At 37.2% G+C, this 14,330-nt stretch overlaps 1 pseudogene; it reads left to right on the top strand.

Moving 5' to 3' along the window:
* The first annotated feature begins 2,576 nt into the window (after positions 1–2,576).
* LOC122019570 lies at positions 2,577–13,842 on the top strand (annotated as a pseudogene).
* Positions 13,843–14,330: the final 488 nt, after the last annotated feature.

The following is a 14,330-nucleotide window of genomic DNA, read 5'->3' as shown; positions in this document are numbered from 1 at the left end:
GGACTCCCACAGTCGTCCCTAGGTTCAGATAACCTAGTAACCCTGCTGGATTCGGAACTTGCAATCCCGGGTCTCGTAGGGATGCGCGCACAGTAAGTACAGTTGCCAGGGCCCCAGCAGCATGTTTAGTATTTTCATCTATTATATGTATAGTTTTCAAATTTGAAACCAGTGATGAGAACACTAATTTAGCTTTCAGTTCAGTTCAGGTTCAGTTTACATGATTTGAGGTTGTGTACAGATTTAGATATATACTTGACTAGTTCAGTTTCATGCTTAGTTTGTAAGTATGCCATGAGCAGTTTAAAGCATGTTCGGTTTATATGTTATGCCATGCTTTGTGTGATACCATGCCATGCCATGCTTGCATATTCAGTATATTTTTCAAATAGCATGATTTTAAATCATATATGCATCGTATGCATGCTTTTGTGAGGTAGATGGTTTCTTACTAAGCTTATTGGCTTACAGATACTACTTTTCTTATACTGCAGATACCGGTAAAAGAAAAGTGGATTAGCGGAGGCTGAAGGGCGATGCTACAATGATGTGTGTGTGCAAGGGGTCTGGAATAAAGATCCTTGGGATCTATACGCTTTTATTTCAGTTTTAGCACTTAACATGTCTAGTTTCATATTTAGTCTTGTTACTAATTGTTCTAGCTTAGTAACTATGTTTGGTTTAGCTTATCACGTTTAGAACATTGGTACTTATGTGCTTATATGTGTTTCCATTATTTTAGAACTATTGTGTGATGTTTTGGCACGCCAAAGTGCTGAAATCAGAACTCTCAGTGAACCTCTTGATCGGTCCCCGGACCGATCGGAGGTCGAGGCTGGATCGATCGGCCAGACCGATCCGAGAGATACTGATATGCTCAGATCCTCCCGATCGGCCACCGACCGATCCGAGAGATAAGATCTGATATCTCATCCTCTGGATCGGTCACCGACCGATCCACGGCTCGATCTGATAGCCTCGGAGGAGATTTCCGGTTCTGGATCGATGCCCGATCCAGACACACCTAGATCGGTCTACCGACCGATCCAGCCTTTGCTGGTTCGGTCCGCAGACCGATCCAGCAAGGCACAGAATCGTAGTAAGTTTGATCGATCCGTGGATCGATCAGCAGCTAGCTGGGAAGTAAATTCTGAGTTCCTAGCTCAGATGGGAGATCAAGTATTCTCCTTAGCACGTGTACACCAACAGGAAAGGGTCTTGAATCCTTCCTTATAACAGCATGGGTGTATCAGTTGTCAGACTAACCGAGTCAGTTAGTGAAATTTTATTTTACCCAGTTTTCCGTACAGTAGCTTCAGTAGTTAATGTAGCGATCCGGCTCACAGATTAGTACCCAGGAGTTGGGTCGTTACAGAGTGGTATCAGAGCAGGGTTCCTTACTTCCTACACACACATCAGCATTGTGCCTACAGCTTCCAAGTAAGAACATCTCTCACTCAGTTTTGTTTTCAGCTTTCATATCAGTTATATGTACTTTCATGTTTGCTCGCATGTTGGTAGTTAATTAATTCATGTTTACAGTAATAGTACTTAACATGTTACCAGTAGTTAACTCTAACATGATAGCCTAGTTATATATATGTGTTCTCTGCTATTTAGAAAATGGTACGAGGACGTCCAGCTAAGAAAGCCGCAGCGACTGAGCCCCAGCATGAGGCAGGCAGCTCAGCTACAGCAGCAGTTAGCTGAACAGGAGCAGGAGATAGCCTCCTTAAAGGCTAACCAGCAGACTACTCCCCCAGTCACCCAGTACCAAACCTCACAACTCCGGTAATCACGGAGGTAGTACCGGTTCACTGCGATACCGGTCAGAGCTGGCGGGGACTAAGAAAAAGCTTACCTTATCCAGGTGGCAAAGAATTAAGCGAGAATTTCGTGCACCGGCGAACCATGGGATGCTCGGGCATGGTTTAAAACACTGAAAGCACGATGGAGCTTCTAGACCGCCGAGCACGAAAAGGTGAAGTGTGCCTCCTTATTTACAGGAGATGCACGCATGTGGTGGAGCGGATCAAATCGAAGTGGCCATGAAATCGATGACATGGGCCAACTTGAGAAAGAATTCTTCGAGGAATTCTTTCACATGCAAGTCACGAACCGACACTATGACGAGTTTACTGAAGCATTCTACAGAGGTCAATTGAAGAACAAGCAATTCAACGAGTTCACTGAGTTCCGACAAGGTAGCTCGCAGAAGGAAGATGTGAAGAGATTCAACCGTCTAGCGCGCATGCCCAGAGTTGGTCGCTCATAGGCCTCAAACCACGAGGAGCTAGTGAGTAGTGCTCTCGATCACCGAGCACTATCAGCACAATATCTTCCAGCAGAAGCAGGTTTCCACAGAGCCCAAGGGACAAGCTAGCTCAGGTACTCAGCAGAAACAACAGGGACATAGCTCCAACTGGAAGGGGAAACGTAAGGCAAGCAGTGACCCAAAAGGAGGACCAGCTGGGAAACATTCCAGACACCCCAAGTGTGCTACTTGTGGGAAACATCATCCAGGAGTTTGCCGCAAGGGTACGCGAGGTTGTTTTGAATGTGGACAGGAAGGGCACATGGCTAAGCAACTGGCCGAACGCTTCTTCCTCGGCCTCGATGATGATGACGACTCCGACGCCCCTGTCACGCTTAAACCACCTCCGGCTACCACGAATGCCAGGATTTTCTCACTGACCAGAGAGGACGTAGCAAATGCCTCGACAGTTGTCACAGGTCAGATCAGTATATTACAGCATGATGCAACTGTCTTATTCGATACTGGGGCAACCCACTCTTATGTATCCAGGGCGTTTGCCGAAAAATTAGCAACACCTCCAGAAGTACTCAATAGTCAGTTTCTGACAACACTACCCTCAGGAGACATTATGGCATCTACACACTGGCTCAGAGCAGTGCCAGTCATTATAGCAGACAGAGAACTTTTTGGTGATCTGATAGTGCTAGAAATGACTGACTACGATGTCATCTTTGGGATGGATTTTCTAATCAGATACGGCGCTTCTATAGAGTGCCGTAAACAAAAGGTTATATTCCAACCTGAAGAAGGAGTACAGTTTGAGTACATAGGAAAACCAAAGAGAAAAGCCAGAAAGTTTCTCTCAGCACTGAAAGCACAGCAGCTAATGGATTCAGGATGCATGAGATTTTTAGCAAATGTAGTCAACACCAGCCAGGACAAGAACCAACAGCTATCAGAGGTTCGAGTCGTTTGTGACTACCCAGCAGTCTTCCCTGAAGAGCTACCAGGCTTAGCACCAGACAGGGAGATTGAATTTGAGATAGAGCTCATTCCCGGCACAAATCCAATTTCCAAGGCACCATACCGCATGGCTCCAGCAGAACTGAAGGAACTTCAGGAGAAATTATAGGAGCTTCATGACAAGGGTTTCATACGCCCTAGTCACTCACCATGGGGAGCACTTGTGCTGTTCGTGAAGAAGAAGGATGGAAGCATCGCCTATGCATAGACTACCGTGCCTTGAACCAGGTCACAATTAAAAACAGGTACCCTCTCCCCAGGATAGATGACCTATTTGACCAGCTAAAGGGAGCCACAGTGTTCTCTAAAATTGACCTCAGATCAGGATATCACCAGGTTAGAGTCAAGGAAGGTGATATACCTAAAACAGCTTTCAGGACCAGATACGGACATTATGAGTTCGTAGTCATGCCTTTCGGCGTGACAAATGCTCCAGCTACTTTCATGGACCTCATGAACAGAGTATTCAGAGAATACTTAGACAAGTTTGTCATCGTATTCATCGATGACATTCTTATCTATTCAGGCACTCAGGAGGATCATGCAGAGCATCCGAAGACAATTTTGCAGAACCAGTTGTACGCCAAATTCACGAAATGTGAATTTTGGCTGGAGCAGGTAGCCTTCCTAGGTCACATCATCTCCAAGGATGGTGTTATGGTAGATCCCAAAATAGAAGCGATAATCGGAAGAGACCCAGAACGCGGTGAAATCGAAGCTTTACGGGATTAGCAGAGCTACTAGAAATTAGAGGACTTCTCGGATAGCCTCCCCCGACTCTCACAAGGAAGAACAAGAAATTTCAGTGGACTGAGGACTTGAGCGAACTAAAACGGAGATTGACCAGTGCTCCTATTTTAGCTATACCAGAAAACACAGACAGCTTCGACATCTACAGTGGCGCCTCTAAATTGGGATTAGGGGCAGTACTGATGCAACAGGGCAAGGTGATCGCCTATGCCTCCGGACAACTCAAGGATTATGAGAGGAACTATCCTACTCACGACCTTGAGCTTGCAGCAGTGGTGTTCGCTCTCAAGATTTGGAGACATTATTTGTACGGAGCTCAGTGCAGAGTGTATGCAGATCATCAAAGTCTAAAGTATTTCTTTACTTAGAAGGATCTGAATATGCGACAGCGCAGATGGTTAGAGCTGGTCAAGGATTATGACATAGATATCCTCTACCATCCAGGGAAAGCTAATAAGGTAGCAGACGCACTCAGCAGGAAGTCCAGTGCTACCTTATTATCTTTAGCAGCTATGTCACCACCCCTAAGGAAGGAGATTACGACCTTTAGTCTCGAGCTTATAGTCGGACAGCTTTCCACTATGTCCTTAGCATCTACCTTGCTTGATGATATCCGGACGGCTCGGAGCAGGATCACGAAATCCAGAAAATCAAGCAAGGGTTAGCAGAATCAGAAAATGGAGAGTTCGCGAGTGGGGTAGTGTCTTGTGGTGACAGACTTTGTGTTCCAGATCGGGAGGAACTACGAAAACAGATTCTAGATGAGGCTCACGGGACTCCCTATGATGCATCCTGGTTCCACCAAAATGTATCGGATCTAAAGAAACGATTTTGGTGGCACAGGATGAGCGAGATGTCGCCAGAATCGTCGACATCTGTCTAACTGTCGAGGGTTAGGCGGAACATCGGCGACGGGAGGAGTTCCGCAGATCAGTTTCGAGAATGGAAGTGGGAGGATATCTCTATGGACTTCATAGTGGGATTACCCAACCACGAATGGTTTTGATGCCATCCGGGTAATAGTCGACGAGTTGACTAAATCAGCCCACTTCTTAGCTATCGAATATCCTATTCCATGGAGCAACTAGCTCGGTTATATCTCAAGGAGATTGTCGGTGCATGGAGTCCCACGAACCATTATATCGGATAGAGACAATAGATTTACATCACACTTTTGGAAGTGTGTGCAATCACTATGGGCACCTTAAAATTTAGCACGACCTTCCATCCTCAGACGGATGGTCGACAGAGCGATAAATCGGTACTCAAGATATGCTCCGAGCTTGTGCCCTAGATTTCAAGGAAGTTGGTGCAAATATCTGAGTCTAGCAGAATTTGCATACAACAACAGTTATCAGGCCACTATCGGCATGGCACCTTATGAGGCACTCTATGGGCGGAGGTGCAGATCACCAATCTGCTGGTATGAGAGTGGTGAACAGAAGGAACTAGAGCTTCAGACAGATCTAGTAGCAGATACCACAGCAGCCATACAGCAGATTCGCCAGAGGATAGAGACAGCACAGAGCCGTCAGAAGAGCTATGCTGATACACGACGCAGACCCCTAGAGTTTTTAGTTGGGGATACAGTTTTCCTCAGAGTAGCTCCCATGAAGGGAGTCATGCGTTTTGGGAAGAAGGGCAAGCTAGCTCCCAGATATGTGGGACCATACCTTATCACGAAGAGAGTGGGCAAGGTAGCATATGAGTTAGAGCTACCTCAGGAGATGTCAGCAGTCCACAACGTATTTCATGTTTCCATGCTGAAGAAGCATATTCCAGACGCCACCCAGGTGATTGAGCCCCAGTTGGTACAGGTCCGTGATGATCTCAGCTATGACAGTCGGCCTATTCAGATAATAGACCGAGCAGTAAAGAAATTACGGAACAAGGAAGTACCATTAGTTAAAATCAGCTGGCAAAATCACACAGCAGCAGAGGCGACTTGGGAGACAGAGGCCAGCATGAGACAGAAGTACCCAGAATTGTTTTAAGTTCGGGGACGAACTTTTTATAAGGTATGGGGATTGTAACGCCCGAAAATTCTCAAAACTATATTAGAATTATGGTACGATTTTTCTGGAATTATTAGATATTTTTCCGGAATTTTCCGAGTAGCGGAAGTAGCAAAAATAAATAGAATCGTAAAACGACCTAAGCGGAAATTGAACCCGAGACCTTCGGTTTACGGATAATGTTAGAAACCAGTGAACCCAGCAGGGCCGTGCTGAAAGGAAGGAGAACCAAATATATTTATATTAGAGTTGGGTTCATTAAACCACTTAATATAAATAATAAACTTAAGTGGGGTTTGGTTTATTTTAGAAGTTTGGTTCGGCAAATCTCTCTTCACCGAAGCCCTCACGCCAATTTCTCTTCCAAACCTCACCGCCGCCTCTCCCTTCTTCTCCTCTTCCTCACGCACGGCACACCAAGGCAAGGGTCCATAGGATCATCTTCCGGCGACGACTCCAACACGAAAGAGGTTCTTCTTCGCGAGAGGAACGCGAAGACGTGAGCGGATCGTCGAAAGGATCAGTTTTCTAGAAAACCTAGCGGATAGAATCGTAAGAAAACCTTACGATTGAGGTAAGAAACCCCTCACCTGCAGTATAATTGCTCTCGCTTGTTAGTTTTAGCGTTAGTTCAGTAGTTTTACAGTTTTCAGTTTTAGGGTGTGCTTTCAGTGCACACCAAGCATTCGGTAGAATGCCCAGTTCAGAAGGATGCACTAGTAGGCGTCCTAACAGCATGTAAAATGTATTAGAAACATTTTATTCAGTTATTTATCAGTTATTACAGCTTTATGGATCAGATATCCATTGGGTAGGCTCCCACAGTAGCCTCTAGGTTCAGATAACCTAGCTCTAGGTTCAGATAACCTAGAACAGCAAAGTAAAATAAAACAGTATTCAGTATTTTACTTTTATTCAGTTGGCACTGTACTTGGATCAGATATCCATGGGCTGGACTCCCACAGTCGTCCCTAGGTTCAGATAACCTAGTAACCCTGCTGGATTCGGAACTTGCAATCCCGGGTCTCGTAGGGAAGCGCGCACAGTATGTACAGTTGCCAGGGCCCCAGCAGCATGTTTAGTATTTTCATCTATTATATGTATAGTTTTCAAATTTGAAACCAGTGATGAGAACACTAATTTAGCTTTCAGTTCAGTTCAGGTTCAGTTTACATGATTTGAGGTTGTGTACAGATTTAGATATATACTTGACTAGTTCAGTTTCGTGCTTAGTTTGTAAGTATGCCATGATCAGTTTAAAGCATGTTCGGTTTATATGTTATGCCATGCTTGTGTGATACCATGCCATGCCATGCTTGCATATTCAGTATATTTTTCAAATAGCATGATTTAAAATCATATCTGCATCGTATGCATGCTTTTGTGAGGTAGATGGTTTCTTACTAAGCTTATTGGCTTATAGATACTACTTTTCTTATACTGCAGATACCGGTAAAAGAAAAGTGGATTAGCGGAGGCTGAAGGGCGATGCTACAATGATGTGTGTGTGCAAGGGGTCTGGAATAAAGATCCTTGGGATCTATACGCTTTTATTTCAGTTTTAGCACTTAACATGTCTAGTTTCATATTTAGTCTTGTTACTAATTGTTCTAGCTTAGTAACTATGTTTGGTTTAGCTTATCACGTTTAGAACATTGGTACTTATGTGCTTATATGTGTTTCCATTGTTTTAGAACTATTGTGTGATGTTTTGGCACGCCAAAGTGCTGAAATCAGAACTCTCGAGTGAAATCAGCTACTGATCGGTCCCCAGACCGATCAGGGTCTGAGCTGTGCCACTGGATCGGTCAGCCGACCGATCCAGAGAGATACAGTATGCTACTGTATCCTCCTGGATCGGTCAGCCGACCGATCCAGAGAGATACAGTATGCTACTGTATCCTCCTGGATCGGTCAGCCGACCGATCCAGCTCGATACAGTAGCCTCGGAGGAGATTTCCAGGTTCCTGGATCGGTCTGCAGACCGATCCAGACACACCTGGATCGGTCTACCGACCGATCCAGCCTTTGCTGGTTCGGTCCGCAGACCGATCCAGCAAGGCACAGAATCGTAGTAAGTTTGATCGATCCGTGGATCGATCAGCAGCTAGCTGGGAAGTAAATTCTGAGTTCCTAGCTCAGATGGGAGATCAAGTATTCTCCTTAGCACGTGTACACCAACAGGAAAGGGTCTTGAATCCTTCCTTATAACAGCATGGGTGTATCAGTTGTCAGACTAACCGAGTCAGTTAGTGAAATTTTATTTTACCCAGTTTTCCGTACAGTAGCTTCAGTAGTTAATGTAGCGATCCGGCTCACAGATTAGTACCCAGGAGTTGGGTCGTTACACTCTTAGTATCTGATCGACTCACCAGGACTTTCCCTCGATCTACAATCCTCCAGACCTATCGAGCATTCCTGCCAAGTGTCGGGTCCTCTCAACCCACTTGGGCTTCCTGCCTGGCTTCCATGATCTGCTAAGACTTTCCCGGTTGAGTAAATATCCTACGCACTCAGTCAACTTATTAGATCACAACAACATTTACCTTGATCCTTTGACAACATCAAAACTCAAGTTTAATTCTGGTACACCCTGTACCAACATTTCTAACTAACTCATTACTCTCTCCCTTAGTGCATGCATTTTCTATGATATCTCCTTAGATTTATGTCTAACCTTTAGTGAGAAACTAATTTTAAAGGATTTTTAGAAGAAAAATATTTTTAAAGGGTTTTTGAAAATAATTTTAAAATATTTTTAAAGTTTTTTTAAAGAATTTTTAAAATATTGTTAAATGGTTTTTAAAATAATTTTTAAAATATTGTTAAAGGATTTTTAAAATAATTTTAAAAAGATTTTTAAAAATAATTTCAAAGTATTTTAAAAATAATTTATAAAAGAATTTTAAAAATATTTTTAAAGGAAATTTTAAAATAATTTTAATGGAATTTTTAAAAATATTTTTAATGAAATTTTTTATAATTATTTTTAAAATAGTTTTAAAATATTTCTAAAAGATTTTAAAAAATTTTTAAAGGATTTTTAAAGGAATTTTTAAAAATATTTATAATGGATTTTTAAAATAATTTTTTTTTAAAAAAATTAAAAGTATTTTTTAAAATATTTTTAAAGAAATTTTTTAAACTAAATTTTAAAAGATTTTAAAAAAGAATTTTTAAAGTAATTTTTAAAATGCTTTTAAAGGATTTTTTTTAAAAAAATTTAAAATAATTTTAGCATAATGTAATAGGTTAATTAATTTACGTTTAATTCTATTTTAATTTTAAGTTTTAATGTAATTTTTAATATTTAATTAACTTAATTTTAAAATTTAAGTGGATTAATATTTAGGGTTTAATTTTAAATTTTAAATTTAAGTTTAATTTAGTCTTATTTTTAATTTAATTTAATTTTAATTTAATTTATTTTAATTTATTTTTTATTTAATTTAATCTTTATTTATCTCACTCGATTTATATTTTCAATTAAGGAAATCCTAAAATTTTATGAGATGAGTTAAGTTAAATTTCAAAATTTTAGATTAAGTTATATTACATTAAAGTTTAGTTTTGGGTTAATCAAATAGACATCTTTGAATAAATTTATAAGTTACAGTGAGTTATACAGATATCATTAGAGTAACCACGTACTTTGAGATTTTTTCAAATAGTTTTGCCCAAAAAATTTAATATAAAATTTTCATTTAATTAGATAGGATTAGTAAAAAGTAACTTTAATTAATTCCATTAAATTTGATACATCAAGTCGAATTCATATCTTCCTAAATGAAGACGGAACTACGTTTGGAACTGTACTGGGCTCCAACCCAGTCCCAAAAAATCATGCTCATTATTTTTTTTTTTAACATTTATTATCTATGCGTCAGTTGTGTTGCATTAATTATTCCCGTGTTATTATTTTTATTTTCAGATTGCAAAGTATTCTAGGTAATTATTATTTATTTTTAAAATTTAAAACACTTTTGTTATTGAAAAAGATTTCTTTTCTTTTTGTAATTGTATTTTTTATTATATTAATATAATTTTTTCTATTTACATATTCTAATATATAAAAAAAATTGTTTTTAGATAATCATATATTATAATCTCATTAATTGGGAGTTACATTATACAATCAATATCAATTAAATTTATCAAAGATAATTTTTTACGAAAAATGAAATCTAGGTAAAAAAATAATTAGTTTGCCTTAACTCGGAAGAAAATACAAATAAATAAGACGGATTTAATTGGTCGGATTAATCATGTATTAATATAAAATAAGTCAAAATATGAATTAGATAGAGTATGTATTAATGGGATGTATATCTAGAAAAATATCTTGTACTTATTATAATATACCGTGTCAATGTTAGATAAAATACAGATTATCCATATAGCCGAAGACTGATCTAAGATAGGGTTGTCCAACTCTAATCCAATCCCAAAATAATTACATAGATATTTAATATCTTATAATTTAACATCAAGAAGAATTAATTTGTTCCCTTTTTTCCATTTTATTTTGATTACCCACTCCTTCCATACTCAAAGTCCTTTGATATGGTTCACTCACACTCAAAGCCCAATTCATCTCTAATTCCTGGATCCATCCTTAAATTAAACAATAGATTTCAATTTTTTTTTGTAAAAAAAAAGTAAAATTGGAAGTATTTGTCACCAACTTTTTTATACCTTTAAATGATACAAATTGTAATTTTTGTATTTCTAAATTTTATTTTAAGAATAATGAAATGCAAACCTAGAGAATTTTACGGCAATAATCAAGTTGTTACGGTAATAATTGTAGATTTATCAATATGTTTTTAATTGTTTTATCTACCATACATTTCTACTAAATGAAAAAAAAAAACAACAATACTCTTCAAATATGAATGTAACATTTAGAGTATTGAGTGAGTATACATTTCTTATGTAATTAAAAGTAAAAGTAGAAATAAAAATCACTTAATTTTCATTCAATATTTAAGAACAAGCCAAATCAGAAATAAGTCAAGCAAAACAATCTCTTTTGCTGCTAAAAGTTTAGCACGGTATTTTAGATGATAATCCATGGACTTATTGAATTATTATCATTAATTTGAAACATATATACCAAAAGAATTGGTCCAAACTATATCAATACTCATCCATTTAACTCACACATTGTTGTGCTCCTATATATAGAACTCACTTCCTCTTCTTCATTAATCAGAGGTTCACTCATCTTCAAAATGAATTTTCGAGAGTCTTTCTCATTATTTTTCTTTTCATTCATTTTACTTTTCCTAGTCCAATGTACATCGGGATATAAAACAAACAATGTAAAGCCGACTTCAAGAGTACATAAACTAAGTCGTAAAGTCTTTCCTGATGACTTCATATTTGGCACCGCTGCATCTGCTTATCAAGTTGAAGGGGAAGCACTCAAAGGTGGACGGGGACCTATCATTTGGGATGAATTTGTAAAAATTCCAGGTAAGATTTCATAATTTAATTGTATAACTTTACTTTTTTCTTTCTAAACTTGAAGTTATATTCTGAAGTGGATTTGATTTGTTTGCTATGGATGTAGGTTTAATCCCATATAATGCAACTGGTGATGTTACCGTTGATGAGTATCATCATTTCAAGGTCAAATGCATATTTTATATTTTTGGAGACAATTATAATGCAAACAAATTTGTATCTTTTTCTTAAATTTATTTATTTTTTTTTAAAAAAATGAGTTCCATTGTACAGGAAGATATTGATATTATGAAGGAGTACAATTTTGATGCTTATCGATTCTCAATCTCTTGGAGTAGAATTTTCCCAAGTACTAGAAGCTATAATTCTTTTTTATGAAGTCTTGCACATTGCTTACCTTTTAAAAATACTAATAATTTTTCTTTGATCTTGTAGATGGAACGGGAGATATTAATTGGGAAGGTGTAGATTATTATAATAGGCTAATTGACCGTTTAATACTCAAAGGTAACTTTGTGTTTTTTTTAACTAATAAATAAATAGTTTTCACATATTTTTTTAATATTCTATTTCATTTTTCTATTAGGTATTACTCCATATGTCAATCTCTATCACTACGATCTTCCATTAACACTTCAAAACGAGTATTTGGGTTGGTTGAGTCCAAAGATAGTGTAAGTAGTAAAATAAAATAATTACTCATACTTTTATTCTTCTTATTGTATATCTAAGAATTTCTAATATAACCTATTGAAAGATGTCATGAATATTTAATTTAGTTTACAATCATTTTGTTTAGGGATGCATTTGCGGACTATGCTGACTTTTGCTTTGAAAGATATGGTGATAGAGTGAAAAATTGGTTCACATTCAATGAACCAAGAGTGGCGGCGGCTATGGGGTACGATACTGGCTTTCATGCCCCTGGAAGAGCTACTGGTAGTAGATTTGGAGGGAACTCAACTATAGAGCCTTACATTGTGGCTCATAATCTTATCTTATCTCATGCTGCAGTGAATAGATATCGTGAGAAGTATCAAGTAATGTATTTTCAACTAGTTTTATATTGGTGCATTTAATTATGACATAATAGTTAATTCAAAAAATATCTTCTCATTAAATATACCAAAATTATTTAAAAATTACAATAATATAATAAATTTACAAAACTTATCTCATGAAAGAATTTCGTACATATACATTGTAAATGAAAATAATACTAAAAATATTTTCTTTTTTTATTCAGATTGATCAACAAGGGAAAATTGGAATTCTTCTAGATTTTGTTTGGTATGAGCCTCACACTTACTCTGAGAGTGATAAAGTTGCTGCTCAAAGAGCTATAGATTTTCACATCGGATGGTAATTATGGATGCAAGCTTGGTTTTCAAAACATAACTATTACCCTTTTTAGCATAATTTAATTTATCCTTTTCAGGTTCCTTCACCCTCTAACATATGGATACTATCCTAAATCTATTCAAGACATAGTTAAAGAAAGATTACCAGAGTTTACTAATGATGAAGTGGAGTTAGTTAAAGGTTCATATGACTATTTGGGAGTCAATCAATACACAGCCTACTATATTAAGGATAATGCTACAATTAATCCTAAACCCATTAGCTATCAAGATGATTGACACGTTGAATTTAAATGTGAGACACATGCAATCATTTCTTTCTTATTAATGTTATATTTAATAAAAAAAATTGTTAATAATATAATTTGTTCTACCATTTTTAGATGATCGTAATGGCGTGCCAATTGGACCAAGGGTAAGAAATTATCTTGTTATAATTTTTCCCCAAGAGATTATGTTATGGAATTTTTTATTGTGACTTAACGTGGGCTCATAATTGATACAAGGTAATTGTTTATATGTCATTAGGCTCACTCGGATTGGCTTTACATTGTTCCATGGGGTTTGTACAAGGCAGTGACATATGTTAAAGAAAATTATGGCAACCCAATCATCTTTCTATCTGAAAATGGTAAATATTTGTATGACAAATTGTATTTGTTCTTCAAACTCAAAATAATTTATTATAATCTTAGGTATGGATCAACCTGGCAATGTTACACTTCCACAAGGCTTGCAAGATACTCAAAGGAGACATTTTTACCAGAATTATATTATGGAACTAAAGAGGGCTATCAATGATGGTGCTTCAGTGATTGGATATTTTACATGGTCTCTTCTTGATAACTTTGAATGGAGACTAGGATACACATCAAGGTTTGGTATTGTTTATATCGACTTCAAGGATAATAAGCACTACCCAAAAGAATCAGCTCGATGGTTCAAGAAGATTCTCCAGAGGAGTTAGATTATTTTTTATAGCCTTTAGGTTTTTTTTCCCTCTAGTTTATCATGAAATAAATCCACTTTGTTAGGCATTGAAAATAAATAAAATTATATTTCAAGGATGATTATGTATTCCATTTTGGCACTTAATTTAAAGAGATGTCAAATTTTCAAGGATGAATACACTTAATTTAAAGAGATGTCAAATTTTCAAGATGATTATGTATTCCATTTTGGCACTTAATTTAAAGAGATGTCAAATTTTCAAGGATGATTATGTATTCTATTTTGGCACTTAATTTAAAGAGATGTCAAATTAGTTTAGCAGGTCTGGATAATTTATCTAAAAAACCCTCCTAATTAATTTTTATTAAGATGGCCATTATAAGTCAATCTATTTATTCTCAAAATTTATTTGTTTGGAACTTTTTGCATACAAAATGATTTCCTCTAGTTTGTGATTAAAAGTGAAGGTAAAATAAGAGGAAAAGATTATAAAGAGACATGATA

The sequence above is a fragment of the Zingiber officinale genome, chromosome 9A, assembly GCF_018446385.1.
Source record: "Zingiber officinale cultivar Zhangliang chromosome 9A, Zo_v1.1, whole genome shotgun sequence".
NCBI classification, from domain to species: domain Eukaryota; kingdom Viridiplantae; phylum Streptophyta; class Magnoliopsida; order Zingiberales; family Zingiberaceae; genus Zingiber; species Zingiber officinale.
Note: the sequence above shows the minus strand (reverse complement) of the source record. Positions and strands in the feature narration are given on the sequence as shown.